Raw genomic sequence first — 13,161 nt, 5'->3', positions numbered from 1 at the left:
GCTAACTAAAAATAAAAACAAGCGAAGACTCGTATAATACAAGATGCTCTAAGAAAAACTCATGATATGTGACGAATAAAAATATAGCTCCAAGTAAAATTATTGATGGTCGTTAGAAGAAAGAGGGGATGCCTTCCGGGGCATCCCCAAGCTTAGTTGCTTGGTACTCCTTGAATATTACCTTGGGGTGCCATGGGAATCCCCAAGCTTATGCTTTTTTCACTCATTATTCCTTCATCCATCCTGATCTCACCCAAAACTTGAAAACTTCAATCGCACAAAACTTAACAAAAACCTTCGTGAGATCCGTTAGTATAAGAAAACCAATCCTTACTTTAAGTGTTGTTGCAAACCCATTCATATTTTGCTATTGCATTATGCCTACTGTATTCTAACTTTACCATGGCTTATACCCCCTATACAATCCGTAGATTCATAAAAATAAGCACACAATGCAACAAAAATAGAATCTGTCAAAAACAGGACAGTCTGTGAAGACTCGAATTTTGCTCATATTTATGTAACTCTAAAAATTCTGACATATTAGGACCACGTGGAAAATTTGTATATCAATCCCGTGTAAAAATAACAGATCAAAAACACATTTATGTGAATTTACAAAATTCTAGTACTGGACGCAAAAATTTCTGTTTTTCAACAGGATCAATCAACTTCATCCAACATAATCCTAAAGGCTTTACTTGGCACAAACACTAATTAAAACATGAAAATCACAATCATCATAGTAGCCTAATTGCGTATTTATTAAATAATTGAAAGGAAAAAAATAAAGGATAACTATTCGGTTGTCTCCCAACAAGCTCTTTCTTGATAGCCAAAAGATAGGCTTGACATTTTATTGATGCTCACAAGAAACATAATAATTGAAGCACAAAGAGAGCATCATGTAGCATGTGAAAAACACATTTAAGTCTAACATACTTCCTATGCATAGGAATTTTATAGGAGAACAAATTATCAAGACAAGAAATATCTAGCATATGCAAATAAGTAAAATAAAACATTGACAATCTCAACATAACGAGAGGTAATTCAGTAACATGATAATTTCTACAACCAAATTTTCCTCAATCATAATAATTACATGTAGGATCATTATCAAATTCAATAATATAGCTATCATATAAAATTCTCTTCATGATCCTCATGCATAAAATTTTTATAACCTTCGAAGATAGTGGGATTAACATCTTCTAAAGTCATGACCTCTTCATACCCACTTTTGTCAATAATTTGATAAGATTGAACAATCTCCAAATTGTGGCATTATTTTTACCTAGAGTTGACACTCTTCCAAACCCACTTTCAATATTATTGCAAACATATTCATCATGAGGCTTAAATAAATTTTCAAGATCATAAGAATCATTATCACCCCAATCATGATCATTGCAATAAGTAGTAGACATAAAAATATTAGCAAAAAAAGCTTGGGCTCTTGCATATCATTAACACATTTGACATTAATAGAATTTATAATAACATCATTGGAATCATGCTTTTCATTGAAGGAGCTATCATGAATCACTTTATAAATTTCTTCTTTCAACACTTCATCACAGTTTTCTGATTCATGGTTTTCAAGCAAAACTTCATAGAGATAATAAAGTGCACTAAACTCACTAGAAATTGGTTCATCATAATTGGATCTTTTGAAAAGATTAGCAAGCACATGAGGATCCATATCAATAGATTTTTAGCAAGCGAAGATGCAAGCAAATAGAAGGCTCATGGCACACAAGCAAAGATAGCAAACTAACAAAAAGGCAAACGGAAAATATTTTTGTGATTTTTGTAAAACCTTTTTAAGAAGTGGAGTAGATGAAAATGAGAGGCAAATGAAAAATAAAGTAATTGCAAGGAGATGAGATTTGTGATTGGGTACTTGATAGATGTTGATGGTGTCTCCCCGGCAACAACGCCAGAACTTCTCCCTGATTGCTTGTATTTCTGTTGGTATTTCCCCAAAGAGTAGAGGATGATGCAGCACAACAAAGGTAAGTATTTCCCTCAATTATGAAACCAAGGTTATCAATCCTGTAGGAGAACCAAGCAACACTATGTAAACAACACCTTGATACGTCTCCATCGTATCTACTTTTCCAAACACTTTTGCCCTTGTTTTGGACTCTAACTTGCATGATTTGAATGCAACTAACTCGGACAAACGTTGTTTTCAGCAGAACTGCCATGGTGTTATTTTTGTGCAGAAATAAGAGTTCTCGGAATGACCTGAAAATCCATGAAGCAACTTTTTGGAATTAATAAAAAATACTGGCGAAAAAATACTGCCTCGTGGGCCCCCTGGAGCTCCACGGACCTCAACTCCAACTCTATATATTCACGTTCGCGGAGAAAATAATCAGAGAAAAAGATTCATTGCGTTTTACGATACGGAGCTGCCGTGAAGCCCTAAACTCTCTCAGGAGGGCTGATCTGGAGTCCGTTCGGGGATCCGGAGAGGGGGATTTGTCGCTGTCATCATCATCAACCATCCTCCATCACCAATTTCATGATGCTCACCGCCGTGCGTGAGTAATTCCATCGTATGCTTGCTGGATGGTGATGGGTTGGATGAGATTTACCATGTAATCAAGTTAGTTTTGTTAGGGTTTGATCCCTAGTATCCACTATGTTCTGAGATTGATGTTGCTATAACTTTGCTATGCTTAATGCTTGTCACTAGGGCCCGAGTGCCATGATTTCAGATCTGAACCTATTATGTTTTCATGAATATATGTGAGTTCTTGATCCTATCTTGCAAGTCTATAGTCACCTATTATGTGTTATGATCCATTAACCCCGAAGTGACAATAATCGGGATACTTACCGGTGATGACCGTAGTTTGAGGAGTTCATGTATTCACTAAGTGTTAATGCTTTGGTCCGGTACTCTACTAAAAGGAGGCCTTAATATCCCTTAGTTTCCAGTAGGACCCCGCTGCCACGGGAGGGTAGGACAAAAGATGTCATGCAAGTTCTTTCCCATAAGCACGTATGACTATATTCGGAATACATACCTACATTAAATTGATGAACTGGAGCTAGTTCTTTGTCACCCTATGTTATAACTATTACATGAGGAATCGCATCCGACATAATTATCTATCACTGATCCAATGCCTACGAGCTTTTCACATATTGCTCTTTGCTTATTTACTTTAGCGTTGCCACTGGTACAATTACTACAAAACTGCTACTATTACTTTTGCCACTATTACAGTTACTTCCATACTACTTTGCTGCAGATATTAAGTTATCCAGGTGTGGTTGAATTGACAACTCAACTGCTAATACTTGAGAATATTCTTTGGCTCCCCTTGTGTCGAATCAATAAATTTGGGTTGAATACTCTACCCTCGAAAACTGTTGCAATCCCCTATACTTGTGGGTTATCACACCTGCACACAAATAACAAAAACCTACAACCCAATGCGTAAGAGGGGTTGTCAATCCCTCGACAGTATTGAGATAGATTAAATTGTATGAGATTTGATAGATATATCTAACTAAAACAGAAAATAAACTAAATAAAGAAAAGGTGCAGCAAGGCATTTTTGATTCAATATGATTGGAAATAGACCCGAGGGCCATAGTTTTCACTAGAGGCTCTCTCAAGAAAATAGCATACGGTGGGTAAACAAATTACTGTTGGGCAATTGACAGAAAAGCAAATAATCATGACGGTATCCAAGGTAATGATCATGTATATAGGCATCACGTCCAAGATTAGTAGACCGACTCCTGCTTGGATCTACTACTATTACTCCACACATCGACCATTATCCATCATGCATCTAGTGTATTAAGTTCATGGAAAACGGAGTAATGCAATAAGAACGATGACATGATGTAGACAACATAAACTCACATAATAATAAACCCCATCTTATTACCCTTAATAGCAACGATACATGCGTGTCATGTCTCTCTGTCACTGAGATTGAGCACCACAAGATCGAACCCATCACAAAGCCCCTCTTCCCATGGCAAGAAAAATCAATCTAGTTGGCCAAACCAAACCAAAATTTCGGAGAAGAAATACAAGGCTATAACAATCATGCATATAAGAGTTCAGCAAAGACTCAAATAATATTCATGGATTGAACTGATCATAAACCCACAATTCATCGGATCCCAACAAACACACCCCAAAAAGAGTTACATCAAATAGATCTCCAAGAACATGGACGTGAACCTTGTATTGAAGGTCAAAAAGAGAGAAGAAACCATCTAGCTACTAGCTACGAACCCGTAGGTCTACGGTAAACTACTCACGCATCATCGGAGGGGCGACAAGGATGATGAATAACCCCTCCTTGATTGTTGCCCCCTTCGGCAGAGTGCCGGAAAAGGCCTCTAGATTAGATCTCGTGGTTCTGGAACTTGCGGCAGCGGATACAGTATTTCCTTGACTCCCCTAGGGTTTTTGGGTTTTTAGAGTATTTATAGAGGTGGAAGTCGGTTGAGAAGGTTCCCGTGGGCTGCACTACCCACTAGGGCGCGACTGGGCCCCATGCCGCGCCCTGGTGCCTAGTGGGCCCCACAGTCCTCCTCCTGTGTGCTCCTTTGGCTCCCCGGGTGTCTTCTGGGCAAAAAAAATCTCCAAAAAGTTTCGTGGTATTTGGACTTTGCTTGGTATTGCTTTTCTATGAAGTTAAAAAACAAGCGAAAAACAGCAACTGGCACTAGGCACTATGTTAGTAGGTTAGTCCCAAAAGTGATATGAAGTTGCTAGTAAATCAATATAAAACATCTGTCATGGAATTGTCACGGCATATGTCCTAGTGTGAGGACTTAATCGTGAGGCCAACGCTGTCGGCGTTCTGGGAACGGGCGTCCCCAGACTTGCCTGCGTGTGGCGTGGCTCAAGCAGTGGCCCAGTACGGCCCGTCTACATCAACCCAAACTCAAGACCCTCGCGAGGGGCCAAGCCTCGTGGGGCAGACGATGCAAGGCTTCCTCAGGGGCGGCCTCACCAGGCAGGCTCGCGAGGAGGCGGAGAGATCAAGGCAAGGAGTACCTCGCGATGTGCTTGTGACGCAAGCCATGACGATCAAGACCAGGCAGGCGCCAGCCTGCGCAGTCTCCTTGTTTCCTCTTTGGTGCAAAGGGGGCAAGCACAGGCGCGGAGTACCGAGGCATCAAGCAAAGGTTACCATATCAGTGCAACGAGACCAAGACCAGCAGAGCGGCAGGACGGAGGTCACGGTGGAGCCCAAGACGGCGTCATCGCCAGTGCCTTTGGCGGTCGAAGACCAACTTTAGTCAGGATAGCTTGTACTAGTTGTTCCCCTTCAAATTGGCCGTTGTGGCTCCCTTCCCGCTCAATATTTGGGAAGAGGACCAGGGCCTCTATATATAGAGCTAGCCACCACAGTAGAAGGCATCTCATCTAGAGACAATCAGATCCATCCCAAGTAGAACACCGCACCAGCTCAAGAACACCCCTCGCGAGGCTGTTCTTCCTCTGTACTGTTCATCATCAGCCCTAGAGGCAATCCACCACACCACACACTAGAGTAGGGTATTACACCACAATGGTGGCCCGAACTAGTATAAATCTTGTGTCGCTCGTGTTATTCATCGTGTAGCTTAGATTCACGGCGAGGCGTTGGGACGTGGATCGGTAGGGGGAAGATCTTTGTGCGCACCCCACAGTTCGAACCTTAAGGGTTTTTCCAGAACCCGATATCTGACATTTGGCATGCCAGGTAGGGGTGGGCCAGAATCTTTCTACCGTTGTTCCGCGTTCCATTGTTCATAGCATCCATGGTGGACGCTCGTCGAGCTCGCGCCGAGCGTCGGGCTGCTCTCGCCGCCCGCGTCGCCCAAACGGCTCCCGTCGGTGGGTCTCCTCGTCATTCCCCGTCGCTTGCCACCAACGCCACCACCGGCCCGACGAGGAATGAGTAGCAAGCCTCGTCGCTGCATCCCTCGGTGCGGCGGGAAGGCCGCACCGCCACTCCGTCGCTAACTCTAGCCGGTTCATCGTCTCACGCTCTTCGCGCTCCCATGGACGCGCATGCCACGTTGCTCCTGGCATGTGAGCTCCTGCACTATCGCCCCGTCGATGTCCTCTACGAGGAGTGGCTCGCTCGCATCACCGAGCTCGTCAGCGCCGTAGGGGGCTCTCCTGCGCTGTCCCTCTTGCAGCCTCGCCCTCTGTCGTGCGTGGGTGATGCAGCTCAGGAGGTGCCTCTTCCACCTCCTCCCCAAGAAGGTGCCCTGAATCCAAGGCGCGCGGCCCCTGGACGAGACACACCACGCCCAGCGCCCGCGCGACAAGAAAGGAGCTGCCAAGAGATCCCTCGGCCTCAAGAAGGCGCTCGCGTGCTCCCTGCTCCAGCACGTCAAGACCGCATCCCTGCGCCAGCACGTCAAGACCCCGCGCTGCCCCTGGCGGCGGTGCACGGGAATCACCAAGATCAAGCCCCGCGTCTACAAAGGGCTCTAGTGGCCACTGCAGGCTGCCGCGCCTTCACCACCGAGCTATGCAGTATCGCCTGGCCGAGCAAGTTCAAGCCAGATCTGCCTCCTCGCTACGACGGCACCGCCGACCCCGCGGTGTTCTTGCAGCTCTACGAGCTGGGCATCGAGGCGGCCAACGGAGACGAAAAGGTCATGGCAAACTAGTTTCCCATGGCACTCAAGGACGGTGCCCGCACCTGGCTCCTGAACCTGCCTCCCGGCTCAATCTCCTCTTGGGACGAGATGGGCACCTGCTTCATCGCCAACTTCCAGGGCACTCGCGACCGTCCTCCAGTAGTGGGTGACCTGTGCCACATCAAGCAGCAACCTGGAGAGACCTTTCAGAAGTACATCCAACGCTTCAACAACGCTCGCCTCAAGATTCCCAAGGTGACCGAGGAGGCCAGCATCTCAGCGTTCTCTGACGGCGTCCGCAACGCCAAGACGAAGGAGGAGTTGGCTATCCATGAGGATCTGTGCACATCTCTGGAGCTGTTCAACCTGGCGACCAAGTGCGCAAGGGCTGAGGAGGGGTGCCTCTCCCTTCTCGAGCTTCCAGCTGCTGACCCAGAAGAGAAGAAAGCCAAGGCCAAGGACGTGAAGCGCAAAGGAGCAGTTGTGCTCGTAGCAGAACCAGACACGAAGCGTGGTAGGGACTAGCCGGAGTCGTCCAAGGGCAACCGATTCTGCGCCTACCACAACCTCTACACCCACAACACCAACGAATGCCAGGAGCTCAGAGCCGTTCGAGAAGGACGCATCGGTCAACGCCCCAAGCGCAACAATCGGGGCTACGACCGAGGCGGAGGAAGAGGTGGAGGACGATGGGACGACCGAGGCCCTCGCTAGGAGTGGCATGACCGACTTCGCGAGGACCGCTGGCAGGACCAGCCTCGCGAGGGGGCTTGGAGGGATCAGCCTCGCGAGGACCGCCCATAGGGAAACGCATGCCTTCCTCCTCTGCCACCACCGCCAAGGAGGAATGACGACCACCACCAGGACGAAGGGGCTGGGGGCTTCCAGGAGCCACGTGCTATCACTTGCATCTTGGGCGGAGCCCAGGTCCCAGCCTCTGAGCGCATCTTCAAGCAGTTTGCTCGCGAGGTGAACGCGGTCCTCCCCAAGCTCGAGGCCATGTGCCCTCTCAGGTGGTCCACGTGCACCATCATGTTCAGCTCAGCAGATCAGCTCAAGTGCGTGGCTATGTCTGGCGTCCTCCCAATGCTTTGTTCCCCAGTCATCAGCAATGTGCAAGTTACCAGGACCCTCATTGGTGGCGGCGCAGGACTCAACGTTCTGTCTGTCGAGACGTTCAACAATCTCCAAGTGCCATATGATCGACTTCAGCCAACCAAGCCTTTCTCAGGAGTCACTGACGGTTCCACCACTCCGATAGGGCTGGTTCGCCTCCCTGTCACTTTCGGACAGCGTAAGAACTACCGTACCGAGCTCATCAACTTCGACATTGCCCACATTTGCCTGCCATACAATGCCATCCTCGGGTATCCAGACCTAGCCAAGTTCATGGCGGTGAATCACCATGGTTACAATGTCCTCAAGATGCCGGGAAGCGGCGGAATCATCACAGTCCCCTGCGAGGAGAAGGATGCGGTGTGCTCTCTCGAGCGTGCCTTCCAAGCTGCATCAGTCGAGGACCCGGACAGCAAGAGTGAGAACCCTCCCGAGGCGGTTCCTAAGAAGAAGAAGACATCACCCAGCTCAAGGCCTCAGGAGGTTGGCATCCCCGGAGCCGCCGCGTCAGGATCTGCTCCCGTGCAAGGGGCGCCTCCCTCCATCGCATAGGAAGGCACGTCGGGCGCCCTCCTCGGGCAAGGCTCGGGGGCTCTCTCCTGGAGGCCTCAAACTTTGCCAAGATCACGTGGGAGGCGTGTCGGTGTCAAAACCTGCGGATCTCGGGTAGGGAATCCTGATCTGTGCGTCGTAGGCTGATAGTAACAGGAAGCAAGGGACACAATGTTTACCTAGGTTCGGGCCCTCTCGATGGAGGTAAAACCCTACTTCCTGCTTGATTAATATTGATGATATGAGTAGTACAAGAGTAGATCTACCACGAGATCGTAGAGGCTAAACCCTAAGAGCTAGCCTATGATGATTATGATTGTAATTGTGATCGGCCTTCTAAGGACCAACCTCTCCGGTTTATATAGACACCGGAGAGGGCTAGGGTTTACACGGAGTCGGTTACAAGGAAGGAAATACAATATCCGGATCGCCAAGCTTGTCTTCCACGCAAAGGAGAGTCCCATCCGGACATGGGACGGAGTCTTGAGTCTTGTATCTTCACGCTTCAATAGTTTGGATGATGTATATAGTCCGGCTGTCCGGATACCCCCTAATCCAGGACTCCCTCAGTAGCCCCTGAACCAGGCTTCAATGACGATGAGTCCGGCGTGCAGTCTTGTCTTCGGCATTGCAAGGCGGGGTCCTTCTCCGAATACTCCAAAGTAATTATCGAATACTTAAACCGTGTCTGGATCTGCTAAATGATCTTCACATACCATCGTAGAGAGAATGATATTTTAGCTGACTACTTTTTAGACGACGTGACATGCCATTACGGTCGGATCATTATTCGAACCGTTTTCCCACAACCAGCCACATCGCATATTGCGAGGCGGTTTCCTTGACACGTCTTGTCAAAGCAGAGATCGTGTCCCCTTATCACGGGATTCTCATCAATATGGGTATGGGTAATCCCACCATGCCATCAATCGTGGCGCTTGGGAAGTAAGCAATTCTCAACGGGCAAGTGGGGAGGCGCACCACTTTCGTCGCCTCTATAAAGGGATAATAGTTCCCCATTTTTACCCACGCCTTCTTCCTCCTTTACCCACTCTTGCCCCCTCGAGCTCCAATGCCCAAGCCCAAGTCTTCTCCGCACAGCTAAACATGTCCGGAGCAGGAGGCAAGTGGGTGGCTTCCACAGTGAAAGAGAAGCATATCACGAATCTTCGGGCGGCCGGATACTTGGCCGCAGACATCGCGCACTGGCTATTGAACAAAGGGCAGGCCATCCCAACCCCGGAACCCCACGAGAGGGTCGTGTTTATCGCCCACTTCGTCCGTGGACTGGGATTTCCACTTCATCCCTTCGTCCGCGGGCTCATTTTCTACTATGGGCTAGATTTCCATGATCTAGCACCAAATTTCGTCCTCAACATCTCGGCGTTTATCGTCGTGTGCGAGGCCTTCCTCCACATCAGGCCTCACTTCGGCCTGTGGCTGCAAATCTTCTGCGTGAAGCTGAAGATCATGAGCGGCCAGCAAGCGGAGTGTGGAGGGGCCATGGTGGGCAAGATGGCTAACGTCACCTGGCTTGACCGCTCCTCTGCGGAGACCGTGAAAGGGTGGCAGTCGGGGTGGTTCTACATCACCGAGTCGTGCGGTGCCAACTGGGCGGCAGCCCTCGAGTTTCGATTCGGAACCCCCATGCGGCTCATTTCCTGGGAAAGGAAGGGCCTGGCCTGGGCGAACCTACAGAGCTGGCCGGACTCCAAAACTGCATTAAGAGCATGAAGGAGAAGAACATCAAGCTTGTCAACATAATCGAGGTCATGCTCGTTCGCCGGATTCTTCCGTGCCAAAGGCGGGCATTCAATCTGTGGGAGTTCATCCCGGCCGAGTACCAGACGCTTCGAAAGCTCTATGACATGACGCACAAAGGCGCATGGAAGGTGCTGTTCAAGGCCTCCGAAGTACCTCCCCCCACATCCGAGGACCACGGACTTCATGCCGCGCGGCTCCCTAGTCCGGTGAGTTTTCTGACTACCACCGGATTCGGTTCTTCCCAATATATTCATGGGGGGGTCTTAAGTAATTGTGCATATTTGATCAGGATTATGTGGAGATAGCGGAGCAGATTGACTGTCCAGCTCCGCTGCCAGAAGGCCCTGCTGATGCTCTCCTGATGGAGATGCTAGTCCCGGCGCCCTACAAGGCACCGTAGAAGAAGGCCGAAAAGAAGGCCCCGGGGACCAGAAAGGGTCTCCGGCGTAAGGTTGTACCGGAAGCGTCGTATGAAAACGATGAGGAAAACTCCTCCCCTGAAGGGGAGGAAGAAGAAGAAGAAGGGGCCGCCCCATCCGGAGAGGATGGGGGGCCTGAGAAGGCATACCAGGGGGCCGGGAAAGGCCCTCGGCGCAAGGCCGTCATACCCACATCGTCCGATGATGACGAGGCAGATTCCTCCCGCGGAGGCGGGGGGAAGCAAGAAGAAACTCTACCTCCCCGCACTGGGGAGGATAAGAAGAGGAAAGCCACCCCGGAGGAGGAGGCTGGGACGTCCAAGAAGGGAAAGGTGTCCCTTCCGGACTACTCCGCCACGGCAGACCATAGCGAGGAGTGGTGGATGCCCAGGGGGAAGCCCCTAGCGCGATCGTAAGTATCCGCACTCTATCGTGATTTCACTTCATAGTCTTTTTATAACGCCGAACATATATGAAGTCCGGCCAGGGTTCATCCCAAGGTATCTTCATTAGATGGGTCCCTGAGCGATTCAGCGATCAACTCGCTCCCGACGGCCACCACTCCTTAGCCCGCGGATGACACAGAGGTGTTGTCCCGAAGGCTCCCAGAGCGTGGGGAGGTGACTCTGGAAACGCCCCAAGGAGGAATTCCAGATGTCGGACACGCGGGGTTCAAGATCCCTGTGGATCGTGCCGATGAGAGCCGTAGCAAGCCGGACTCTCATCCGGATACTGCGCCGGAGCCTTTGATGGCTCCGGATGCGGGCAGGCGGCCCCTTGCTAGGAAGGGCGAGCCGTCCGTGCCGATGACTTCCATCGCACAAGAGGCGTCGGATAGTCTGCTGGAAGCGCTTCGAGGCGATTCCGTGGATGACAAGCACCATACTCTTATGAGTGCGGTGATTCAAAAGGTTCTGTCCGCTAAAAGCAGACTAACCGAAGTCTGCACAAGCCTCCTGACGGGCTTCAAGGTAAGTAATAAAAATGTGTGAAATTACCACCCCATAGGTAGTAGCCCCTGATACTCTGTTTGGTGTTCGGAAAGAAAAGCCAAACAGAGGGTCAATTATAATCTGCAGGAGTCTAATAGTAACTGTGTATGTCAACAAGCAGGCTGTGCTGCTTGCCACTGCTGTCCGCACAACCGAGGTCGCCGGACTAAAGCGGGACCTGGAGCAGGCGCAGGGAGAGCTCGACCTCACGAAGAGGCAGCTCGAAGAGAACAAAGGTGAGTGATTCCCCGCTCTCATGTAATTAAGGATAGATAAAATTGGTTATTCTAACAATGAAGCGTCATGACTTTGTAACAGGGGCCACCACCGAAGTGGCGTCTCTAAAGAAAGCGCTATCCGAGGCCGAAGACAAGGCGGCCTTGGAATGCAAGGAGCGCGAAAAGCAAGTTGCTAGAGTGGGCGAGGTACAGCAAGAGCTCTAGGATCTTGGCAAGAAGTTTGAGTCTGTGGAGCAAGATCTTAAGATGTAGGAGGCCGAGCTTGCGAAGGCCCTTGAAAGTATGAAAGACGCCAAGGCCGAAGCCGAGAAGGCACAGCAGGAAATCCAGGTGGCCAAGAATATAGCGGCGGGTAAGACATTCTTTATGCAAAGCAAACATGTGGAGGAGGCGTTTCTTTTACTTACCCGGATTCGGAGCTCTCCAGGGGCATTCGCAGATCTGCCATGCAGCGTCTCAGACGCCGTGGAGTTCTACTGTGCCGAGGAGGGGAGCTCCACGGAGAAGTTGTTCTGGTCCCAGTATGCTGGGGCCGGACACCCAATGCCTCTGAGTGCCAAATGAAGCAGTTAGTCGAACTCCACAGGGCGGCCGAGGTGGCTATGAAAGATTTCATAGTCTGGATGTGGCCTGGTGAGCCCCTGCCCACTAGCTACTTCGGCCTGATCAAGCGGATGGTGAATGCCTGTCCGCAGCTTGAAGTTATCAAGTGATCCGTTTGCATTGAGGGTGCCCACCGGGCCTTTGCCCGCGCGAAGGTTCATTGGGGCAAGCTGGATGCGGAGAAGCTGGTGAAGGACGGGCCGCCGGAGGGCAAGGCGCATCGCTATCCCGAGAAGTATTACGATGGCGTTATGAAGGGTGCTCGTCTCATGGCCGATGAATGTACCAAGGACAAGATCTTTGAATAAATGTACCTCTATCGCTGTTGTAATTTAAAGACGAAGTTACTTGTGCTATGTAGCACTGTTTGATTTAAAATATTACCTTTTGTGCGGCTGTTTATAAAATTTTGAAAGTAGGCCAGTCGTCGGCTTCCGCCCCCACGTAACTAGTACCGTGGTGTTCCTGGAAAACCCGGATACTCTTTATCCAAATTTTTGGTCCCTTAAGGAGGTATCCGGCGCAGCGAACAAGGCAATCGGACTATGCGGCTTTATAACTTTCACTTAGCCATAGAAGTCGATAATTTTAAATTTCGGCAAAGCCCCTAGAATTTGGAGGGCCGAATTGGGGCACTATATATGCCTAAATCGGACGAGGCCGATTCATCGCCTAAAGTGGAAAAAATCTTTAAGGATTTTGATACCTCTCGAACAGCGACCAACTCTCGCCACATCATGCCGGCCAGTTTTCGGCTTTCTCTAATGAGGTGCTTGTCCGGAAGAACCGGGACACAATCGCAGTAGTTCTCCATGCGCTACCTTAGCCGATATAACGGAACGTAAGGTA

This window comes from Triticum aestivum, chromosome 5B, assembly GCF_018294505.1.
Source record: "Triticum aestivum cultivar Chinese Spring chromosome 5B, IWGSC CS RefSeq v2.1, whole genome shotgun sequence".
Classification (NCBI taxonomy): Eukaryota; Viridiplantae; Streptophyta; class Magnoliopsida; order Poales; family Poaceae; genus Triticum; species Triticum aestivum.
This window is presented reverse-complemented; position numbering follows the sequence as displayed.